General features: G+C 41.9%; 1 non-coding gene across 1 annotated transcript; it reads right to left on the reverse strand.

Moving 5' to 3' along the window:
- Positions 1–959: 959 nt before the first annotated feature.
- LOC118482412 lies at positions 960–1,066 on the reverse strand. Its single transcript, XR_004868452.1, has one exon. It is a non-coding gene; the product is annotated as a small nucleolar RNA R71 (small nucleolar RNA).
- Positions 1,067–10,359: the final 9,293 nt, after the last annotated feature.

The raw sequence follows: 10,359 nt of genomic DNA on the forward strand, positions 1-10,359 counted from the left end.
TATACACCTAAAATATATTACACTACACACGCATCAAGTTTTTGGCGCCGCTGCCGGGGACACAAGGATTTTAAGAAAGTTAGGAATCAACGGCCTAATCGTTTTCTCTAATTTTTCTGTTTTTTTTAGGATTTTCTTAACTTTTCAGTTCCTGCAGAGCTCAGCACGGGTCGTGCCTGGTCGGATACGGGCCGTGCCTAGCGTTGTTACTGGCAGTTTTTATTTTCCGGGTTACAGAGAGCTGAGCACGGGGCCGTGTCGGTGCAACACGGGGCCGTGTCGGTGCAACACGGGGCCGTGTCCAACTCCCCAGTAACAGGGATCCGGAAAACAATCAATGTATCTCCGACCACGGGCCGTGTTAATCTGAGCACGGGGCCGTGGTAAACCTTCTGACCAACGTTCTTTTCTATTTTTATTGCAGGACTTGGAACCTAGGCGCCACATCTGGACTTTCTACGTAGTGTATGAGCTCCAGTTCTAGTAGAGACATAAAAGAACCTCTAGAAGAACCCGAACGCTTTCTCAGAAAAAGACTTAAAGCTAAAAACCAAGAGAAAATTTCGGGGGACCCACTTCCAATGGCGGACCAACGTACCCTCATGGAGTACCTACGACCCACCGTAGGTAATCTCGGCGCCACTATCAATGCACCGAATGTCGAAGCCAACAACTTCGAACTTCAGCCACACTTGATACAAATGCTTCAAAACTCTGCAACCTTCCATGGGCTTGCGGACGAAGATCCTCATCTACATATTACTAATTTCTTAGAAATATGTGATACCTTTCGGATCAATGGAGCATCAAAAGACGCCATCCGCCTTCGAATGTTTCCATTTTCACTAAAAGACCGAGCTAAGGCTTGGCTTAATGCCCTCCCAATTGGCTCGGTAAACACCTGGGATGAACTAGCCCAAAAGTTTTTATATAAGTATTTCCCTCCTGCTAAAACGGCTAAATTAATGACTGAAATTAATACATATTCACAAGAGGATGGGGAATCCTTATATGAAACTTGGGAAAGGTTCAAGGAGCTACTAAGAAAGTGTCCCCAACACGGTCTTGCGGTGTGGCAACAAGTATCCACTTTCTACAATGGGTTGTTGCCACATACAAGACAAACACTTGACTCTAGCTCCGGGGGACTTTTAGGTAATCGTCGTCCAAATGAAATATATAATCAAATTGAGGAAATTGCTCAAACCAATTTTTAGTGGCACACTCCCTGAGGCAATAAATCTATTGCCCCGGGCGCCCATAAGGTTGACGAAAACACTTCTTTACAAGCCCAAATCGAGGCCCTTTCTTCAAAAAATCAAAAAGTTAGAAATGACAAAAACGGTCTCGGTTATGGCTTGTGAGGGGTGTGGTGGGCCACATGAAAATTGGAGTTGTATGAAAGAAGTAGATGATCAAACCGAGTCGGTAAACTACATTGATAATAGACCTAGGCCGTCCGGTCCTCCAACGGAAACCTACAACCAAGGATGGCGTAATCACCCTAACCTTAGTTGGAGAGAACCCGGCAATGGTAGTAACCAACAAAATCCGAACCAAAGAACAAACTTTCAACAACCAAGAGTCGAGTCACAAAATTTCTCTCAACAAAAAGGTGGACGAGAAAGGCTTGAGGATACTGTATCTCGCCTCATCTCCGACACCGAAAAGAAAAACTCGGATCGATTTCAACAATTGGAATCGAATTTTAGAAATCAACAAGCTAGTATACAAAACATTGAAAAACAATTAAATCAAATAGCTCAAAATTTCTCCAAGAGACCACAAGGCGCGTTACCAAGTAATACCGAAACCAACCCAAAGGCGCAAGTACATCTCATAACGTTGAGAAACCGTACCATGGGTTCCGAAGAGGCTCCGTCACCGCCAACTGAAAGAAGCCAGTCCACAGCTCCACCCACGCTGCAACAAGAGAAGGCTTCTCCACCAATCCAAGAGCCTACTAAGACTCCTCCAGTCCCATACCCCGGTCGGTTAATTCGTCAAAAGACCGATGAGCAATTCGCAAAGTTCGAAAATTTACTAAAACAATTGCATGTTAATATTCCATTTATCGAAGTCCTAACTCAAATGCCTAAATACTCTAAATTTATAAGGGACTTCCTCACTCATAAAAGGAAATTTGAATCATTGCAATTAGTTAACTTAGGTGAAGAATGCTCCGGCTTACTACTCAACAAACTCCCGCAAAAGAAGATTGATCCTGGAAGCTTCACGATTCCTTGCTCAATTGGGGAATCCCCCATTCGCAATGCACTAGCCGATCTAGGGGCTAGCATAAACCTCATGCCCGCCTCAATGTTCAAACGACTCGGCCTAGGAAAAACGAGCCCTACAAAGATGAGCATACAACTTGCCGACCGATCCGTCAAACATCCACAAGGTGTCGCTGAAAATCTATTGGTCAAAGTCGACAATTTCGTCTTCCCGGCCGACTTTGTCATACTAGACATGGAAGAAGACGCCGAAGTCCCTCTCATCCTAGGGAGGCCATTTCTAGCCACAGCACAAGCAGTGGTAGACATGAATGATGGAACACTAACATTGAAGTTTGGGGACGAGGAAGTAAAGTTTGGGGTTGGAAAAAGAGTAGAAGACGAAGACCCGGTCAACTACATGAAGGTCATCGACTCAAGCTTGGATGATGCTCTCCGACGGTGTAGCATGGGATGCAAAACATCCCACTTGGGTAACATATGACCAGTCTTTGGGTCTAGCCAAGGACCCTTATAAACGTGGCGCACCACAGAGGCATTCCATGGAACTATCCTTAGTTTAGTTTAGACTAACTTTTATGTTTTCTAGTTTAGTTTTAGTTTTCAGTAATAAAACACACTCGGGATGGTGAATGATAACAAGGGAAACTTGAACCAGCACCCCATGCACAAAAACAGAGCTTCCCGACAAGTTTTTCTTCTTTACAGCAAGTTCAGCACGGGCCGTGCCCGCCCAACACGGCCCCGTGCTGCACAATTTGCAGAAAATGCCCAGTTCAGGTAACTGGACACGGGGCGTGCTCACTGAACACGCCCCCATGCCTAGGCTTCTGTTTCTTTTTACAAATTTTTGTTACTTGCAATCTGAACACGGGGCCGTGTCCAGACGCCTAGTAACATAAAAATTTTGCTTTTTCACACCTTTTACACATTCAATCAACCTAAAAACTTATTTCTGGGACACATTGAGGACAATGTGTAATTTAAGTTTGGGGGGGATGCTAAAACCTTGAATCTTGCAAGTCCTAATTAACAAGCCTTACACAAAACTCTATTGGAACCGCTAATCACCCCAAAATTTTTTTCAAAAATTTTCATTTTTTTTACTTGTCTAGGTTTAATTTGGGAATTTCAAATTCTAAAAAGGTTATATTTTTACAAATTTACAACCGATAGCGTCGTGATAAAAAGAACCAACATAAGAAAATTATGAAACGGCATGACAAGTTTAGTTAAAATTTGATTATATATACTTGATCACATAAAACCCATTCCCACAAAAAGTGAGTTTTTGAGCATTTATCGAGCATACAAATACATATCTTTAAACTAAATGCTCATTTTCCGTTTCTTGTGTGAATAGCCGCTTGGTTCTTACGACTCTAGAACTTGCCACGACGATACATTCTCGGTCCTTACCAACTTAAACCCAAGTAAGTAAATGATGGAGGCATTAGGACTAACCCTTTTTATTTCTACACCATTATTTTTCTTTTTTTTACCACCTACCCAAAATCCCCCTAGTTAACCCCTTTGAGCCTAAACCTTTTCATTTCTTAACCCAAACCAAACACCCTTTTTACCCACCTAAACCCTTTTTCATTTTAAACCCTTTATTTTAGTAACAAAGCTCGGTTTTTCTTATGACTTGGTTGTGAAAAAAAATATGATGATGAAGCCAAAAGAAATAAACAAACAAGTTTATCAAAAATAACTTTGTTTGAAAGAAATGCTTTATCAAAATAAAAAGCTATGAAAAATAAAAAGTCTTCCAAAAACCGACGCTTTTTACGCTTTTCGCCCTTTTACTAACCACTAACCCAACCACCCACCTTTAGCCCAAGCTTAACTCTTCACCCAAAAGTCCTCTTGATATTTACAAAGGTGTATAGTTAAAAAAGGAGGAGGATTGATTGCTTGGCAAGCTTATGGTAGGAGTAAGTTCCATGCCGCTCTCGAGTGATTCACTAAAAATACATCTTCGGCCGAGTGTTGAGTGATCCCCCGTCAGGTATGTGAACTTGAATATAAATGGAATTTTAAAAAGGCATGTTATGCCCTAATAAGTAATTTATCTTATGTAATGTTCTTAATAAATCATGACGAATAGGATTGTAAATAAATAAAAATAAAACTTAATAAAGAATCTTGGAATTCCCGACACTCTATGACAAGCCCAAAAACCTTCTCTTCTACCCATTCCATTTGGGAGTGTAAAGCCACATTATAAAGAGTTTTGCTTGAGGACAAGCAAAGATTCAAGTGTGGGGGTATTTGATGTACACAAAATGCAACATATAAATTACATCAATTGTGACATAAAACTAACCGTTTTTAGTACTAATGTTGGAAAAAGTGTGTTTTTGTCTTCCTTTTGTATTTTTAGGAGTAAATGAGCTCAAATGAACAAAAGAAGCAAAAAGGCAGCTAAATCTAACATAAATACAAGAAATGGAACAAACGTGGCCTGCCCGGCCTCCCGACAGCATCTTCCTAAGCAAAACAAGAGAACAGAAGACTGAACACGCCCCGTGCTCAGTGAGCACGGGGGCGTGCCCAATTGTCAGTAGAAAAGACAAAGCTGTAGAAGCTTCTATCACCCACCACGGGGGCGTGCCCACTGGACACGGGGTCGTGGTCAACTCTAAGATTTGCAGAATCTGAGTAAATCTTGATAGTACAGATACGCTTCTCCACACGGGGTCGTGCCCAGCGGACACGGGGGCATGGTCAACTAATGCAGACAAACTGCAATTAATGAAGAAAGAGAAGGAGGATGGACACGGGGTCGTGCCCAATGGACACGGGGCCGTGCCCGAGCTTCTGTTCAGGCTATAAATAGGGGTGCTTGGCTCATTTGCAAACCATCCCTTGGCACACCACCTCTCTCACACTTCACCCACCATCCACCACCATCACAACACCATCATCCACCACCATCATCCGTTGTCCATCATAGAGTGTGTGAGTCGTCTCGGGATCCAAGATTGATCATAAGAGTTCTTGACAATCAAAGGCCATGTTTGCCTAAGTCTCTTACATCACTTGGTGAAGACAAGTGTTTAGTGTAATACTTTTTATTTTTAATCTTTTCGCACTTTTTATTTGGTTATGTATTAATGACTTTAATAACTAGTCTTATGTTAAAGGTGATTCTTCCTTATCGTTTGCCCGTGGTGTCTTGGCATTATTTTACTGTCTATATAAAATAAAAGATTTTCACCATTCATATCTCCACGGTCTATATGGAGATATGTTGGCTACCTGGTCGGGGGTTAAGGGAACGGTTTGGTGTATAGATCCTGCAAAGGACCTGGATCAAATTTAGTAGGACCTCCTTCAATACCCACTAGTATTGGATGGCGGGGGTCCAAACTCTTTGATCCCCTCATAAGTTAAACTACTATTAAAACTTTAACCCGGCTACTTAGGACTGTATCCCTGCTGACTCAGACTACTTAGCCGAGGGTAACGTCACCTTCAAAAGAGGGGTCTACCACATTATGCATTAATAACTTAATTAATTATCTTTCAATAATCTGACCCTTTAGTATTGTATCCTTGCTGACTCAAACTACTGGGTTGAGGGTAACGTCTCCTTCAAAAGAGGGGCCTACTACAATAACTAGGATAATCTCTTAAAAAGTGCAAAATTGCGGAAATAATCAAAGGTTACACTAAACACGAGTCGGATCCAAGTGATTTATCGTGTCTATCTGTTTTTACTTTTATTTTATTTTTCAGCATTTTAGTTAGTTTTATTTTTCTAGTTTAAAAACCTTTTTCTAACTTTTGATTTTATTAGACGTTGAGGATAAACCGGTACTAAAAGCTCTTGTCTCCTTGGACGACCTCGGTATTTTACCAACACTATACTACGCTCACGATGGGTGCACTTGCCCATATGTGTGTTTAGTGTTAGTAAATATCGTGTTTTATAAATTTAAAACTTGGCTAAAAAGTGTAAAAGGGCTTAAAATATACACCTAAAATATATTACACTACACACGCATCACACATGAAACGTGCCATGGATTCCGCTCAGCTCGTCCGGTAATTCAAGGCGATATGCCACCTTTCCAACCCGTTCGATGATTTTAAATGGCCCGATAAACCTTGGGCTCCCTCTTTTTCTGAATCGGATAACACCCTTCCATGGAGAAACTTTTAGCATAACCATGTCACCTACCTGAAATTCAATCGGTTTTCGTCTTTTGTCGGCATAAGACTTTTGTCTGTCTTGGGCCGCTTTCAAGTGAGCTCGAACTACGTCAATTTTCTCGTTAGTGGCTTGGACAACATCTTTATGGGTCAGTTCACGCGGACCCACTTCACCCCAACACACCGGGGTTCTGCATTTCCTACCATACAACATCTCATACGGGGCCATGCCGATGCTGGCATGATAACTGTTGTTATAAGAGAATTCTGCTAACGGCAAATACACATCCCAACCGCCCCCGAAATCGATAATACATACTCTCAGTATGTCTTCCAGTGCCTGTATCGTTCTTTCACTCTGTCCATCCGTCTGAGGATGGTATGCAGTGCTGATAAAAAGTTCCATTCCCATCTGTTCTTGGAAATCTAGCCAGAAGTGTGAAGTAAACCGGGTATCCCTGTTCGACACAATAGATACCGGTACCCCATGTCGTGCCACTATTTCGTTTGTATATACTTCCTACATCTTTTCCGAAGTATATGTCTCACGTATAGGAATAAAGTGAGCACTCTTCGTTAGTCTATCCACGACCACCCATATAGCATCAAATCCTCGGTTCGTTCTAGGCAGTTTGGTCAACAGGTCCATGGTGATATGTTCCCATTTCCAAACTAGAATTTCTAATGGTTGCAGTTTTCTATATGGCTTTTAGTGTTCTGCCTTGACTTATAAACAAGTCAAGCACTTCCCTACATACTTTACAACATCCCTCTTCATCCCGGGCCACCAATAGTTTTGCTTTAGATCGTTATACATCTTGGTTGCACCCGGATGGATAGAATAACGGGATTTATGAGCTTCATCGAGTTGAAGCGTCTTAACTCCACATGAATTTGGGATCCATACTCTTCCGAATCGAGTCTTCAATCCATTGTTACCATCCGCCAAATCATTCAACTGACCAACTATCCTTTCCTTTTTCAAGTTTTCCTCTTTTATCGCCTCGGCTTGTGCTTCTTGGATACGTTCAAGTAAACCCAAGGTTACAACAAGCTGCATCAACCGCACTCGTATTGGAACATAGTCCGTTTTCCTGCTCATGGCATCTACCACAACATTAGCCCTTCCGGGGTGGTAATGTATTTCGCAGTCATAGTCTTTTACCGTTTCCAACCATCACCTTTGTCGCATATTTAGCTCCTTCTGATCGAAGAAGTATTTCAAACTTTTGTGGTCAGTAAATATGGTGCACTTTACTCCGTATAAATAGTGCCTCCATATTTTTAACGCAAACACCACCGTCGCCAATTAGAGATCATGCGTGGGATATTTCTTTTCATGCACCTTTAATTGCCTCGAGGCATAAGCTATCACTTTGCCTCGTTACATTAAAACACATCTGAGCCCTGAATGTGAGGCATCTGAGTAGACTACCAAGTCTTCGACTCCATCCGGCAATGTTAATACCGGGGCGTGAGTTAGCTTCTCTTTTAGCGTTTGGAACGCCCTTTCTTGTTCAACGCCCCATATGAATCTTTCCTCTTTTCGAGTTAATTTAGTTAACGGGGAAGCAATCTTGGAGAAATCTTGAATGAATCTCCTGTAGTATCCCGCAAGCCCTAAGAAGCTTCTAATTTCCGAAGGGTTCTTCGGAGGGCTCCATTTCGACATGGCCTCTATTTTTGACGGATCTACCAATATTCCGTCGGCATTTATGATGTGGCCGAGGAATTGCACCTCTCGTAACCAAAAGGCGCACTTTGAAAATTTTACATACAACCTTTCTCGTCTGAGTGTCTCTAACACCTCCTGTAGATGATGCGCATGATCCGCCTCACTTTTCAAATACACTAGAATGTCGTCGATAAACACGATTATCGACTTGTCCAACATTGGCTTGTAAACCCGGTTCATGAGGTCCATGAAAGCCGCGGGTGCATTCGTCAGCCCGAAAGACATCACGAGGAACTCGTAATGTTCGTATCGCGTGCGGAAAGCCGTCTTCGGTACATCCTCTTCCTTGACCTTTAATTAGTGATATCCTGATCTAAGGTCGATTTTTGAAAACCAATTCGCACCTTGTAATTGGTCGAATAAATCGTCTATTCTCGGAAGCGGGTATCGATTCTTACCGTGAGTTTGTTTAATTCCCGGTAATCGATACACATTCGCATGCTTCCGTCTTTCTTTTTTCACGAATAGTAGCGGTGCACCCCAAGGAGACACACACGGCCTTATAAACCCTTTATCCAGCAAATCTTGAATTTGCGACATTAACTCTTGTAATTCCGATGGCACAAGTCGGTACGGCGCCTTGGCTACGGGTTTCACGCCCGGAACCAATTCGATTCCGAACTCTACCTCCCGTTCGGGTGGTATTCCCGGTAAGTCTTCCGGAAACACATCTTCGAAATACGTACCACCGGTACGTCCCCAATCTTCAGTGGTTCTTTCTCGGGTTCATTTGCGTATATCATAAATGCTCTACATCCATGCCTCATGAGCTTGTGAGCTTTCAACATCGAGCAGATCATAGGATTGCCTCCTTTCTCGCCATAGATGGTAACGTGTTTTCCGCTCGGAGATGTTAGCTTTATCTGCTTACGAAAACACACAACCTTCGCGTGGTGCCGGGATAACCAATCCATCCCGACCACCACTTGAAATTCTCTCATCCACATTGGGATTAAATCTATTTAGTATTCCTCGTCATCAATACTCAATTTACAACCTTGAAAAACGTCACACACTATAAAACTCTTGTTATCTCTTATTTCAACCTCTAATGGCACAGATAATTTTGTCAATACAAATGAAGGATGTCGAATAAATCCATGTGAAACAAAGGATTTATTCGCACCTGTATCAAATAATACACGTGCAGGAATCGAGTTTATTGTGAATATACCTGAGACCACATTGGGTTCTGTTTTCGCTTCAGCCGCTGTTAGTTGGAAGGATCTGGCCTTCGCCTTTGAAGTTTCTGTTGGAGATTCTTTGGTGTCTTTCTTTCCAACCAAGTCCGGGCATTCGGACTTTTTATGGCCCGGTTGGTAACACTTGTAGCAAACAGAGACCTTTCCCGGACATAACGATGCGGTGTGATGCGTGCTAGTGTGTATATATTTTTGATGTATATTTTAAGCCCTTTTTACACTTTTAGCCAAGTTTTAAATTTATAAAACACGATATTTACTAACACTAAACACACATATGGGCAAGTACACCCATCGTGGACGTAGTATAGTGTTGGTAAGATACCGAGGTCGTCCAAGGACACAAGAGCTTTTAGTACCGGTTTATCCTCAACGTCTAATCAAATCAAAATGTTAGAAAAGGTTTTTAAACTAAGAAAATAAAAACTAACTAAATGCTGAAAAAGAAAAATAAAAACAGATAGACAAGATGAATCACTTGGATCCGACTCGTGTATTAGTATAACCTTTGATTATTTTCGCACTTTTGCACTTATTTAAGAGATTATCTTAGTTATTGTAGTAGGCCCCTCTTTTGAAGGCGACGTTACCCTCAACCCAGTAGTTTGAGTCAGCAAGGATACAATACTAAAGGGTTGGATTATTGGAAGATAATGAATTAAGTTATTAATGCAAATTATGGTAGGCCCCGCTTTTGGCGGTGACGTTACCCTCGACTAAGTAGTCTGAGTCAGCAGGGATACAGTCCTAAATAGCCGGGTTATAGTATTAATAGTAGTTAACTTATGAGGGGGTCAAAGAGTTTGGATCCCCGCCATCCAATACCTATGGGTATTGAAGGAGATCCTACTAAATTTGACTCAGGTCCCTTGCAGGACCTCTAAACGCTGAACAAGGGCAAGACCCTTACCAAACCGCTCCCTTAACCCCCGACCAGGTAGCCAACATACCTCCATATAGATCGTGGAGATATGAATGGTGAAAATCTTTTATTTTATATAGACATTAAAATAATGCTAAGACA

The sequence above is a fragment of the Helianthus annuus genome, chromosome 9, assembly GCF_002127325.2.
Source record: "Helianthus annuus cultivar XRQ/B chromosome 9, HanXRQr2.0-SUNRISE, whole genome shotgun sequence".
Taxonomy (NCBI): domain Eukaryota; kingdom Viridiplantae; phylum Streptophyta; class Magnoliopsida; order Asterales; family Asteraceae; genus Helianthus; species Helianthus annuus.